The sequence below is a fragment of the Echinops telfairi genome, unplaced genomic scaffold (assembly GCF_000313985.2).
Source record: "Echinops telfairi isolate 266 unplaced genomic scaffold, ASM31398v2 ScPeMD7_7420;HRSCAF=8458, whole genome shotgun sequence".
NCBI lineage: Eukaryota > Metazoa > Chordata > Mammalia > Afrosoricida > Tenrecidae > Echinops > Echinops telfairi.
In genome coordinates, this window is record NW_022111320.1 from 25,286,974 (window position 1) to 25,287,857 (window position 884).

General features: G+C 40.4%; 1 protein-coding gene across 1 annotated transcript in view; it reads right to left on the reverse strand.

Moving 5' to 3' along the window:
* The window catches only part of CNOT10 (CCR4-NOT transcription complex subunit 10), a 78,173-nt gene that overhangs the window by 29,253 nt on the left and 48,036 nt on the right, over positions 1-884 (reverse strand). The window lies entirely within an intron of this gene.

Consider the following 884-nt stretch of genomic DNA (forward strand, 5'->3'; position numbering starts at 1 on the left):
AAAAAAAAAAAAAGAACTGAGAGTGGAGGAAGAAGATGTGATTGACGTTTATCAGGAATAAATGATGGTGGTGGTGTCATTCAACAGTTTAGATATTCTTTAATTTTTTCTCTTTCTCTAATCCTTTTTTATTTTAACAAATAGTTCTTTTGTAATGTTGTGTTCGAAATGGAATTGAAAACCGGCGCCTCTCTTGCAAACATCTGGTATTTCGGATCCCAGTGCTCACTGTACATTAGCACTGCTTGTGTTGAGCTGACCTTTGGTGATCATGCCTCCGCCCCCTTCACCATCTCCTCCTCTTCTTAAAAATTAAGCACAGACAGTCGGCTTGTCCAGGAGTGTGCGTTCGCAGGCTATGGGGTAAGTGAGACCGACCACTGCAAGTGTTCACAATGACTTCCCCAAAGGCCCTGAAGCTCGAGCCTTACTCGTGGACCATGACTTCCAGTGAGAGACGGAAGTTTTTCAGAGAACTGAACTCTGGAAAAATGACCACGTCCTAACTTTTGATGCGACTTTGAAACTCTGAGAGTCTGGAGCAAAAGAAGAGGTGTGTCCAGCTTGAGTCATGGTGACAAACAGTGAGAGCCACGACTGACCCCAAAGACAACTTCACTGAAGAGACGAAGCGTTTTAAGATGAAGATGAAAATCTTGTCAGATAAAAATCTTCCAGAAAAGTTCTAAATTTCATTAGCCAGTAATAAAGCTGTTCATGTAGAAGTGTATTCAACAGAACACTGCTCTTTTTAATTTTATTTGTACATTTTGGCCTGGGATATGGGTTTTAAAAGGACATTGTCTGTACCAGCTTCTTTAAAATTAACAAAAATAGTTGTTAAAAAAAAAAAAAAGCAAGCAATGAGGACCTAATGCCGGGGG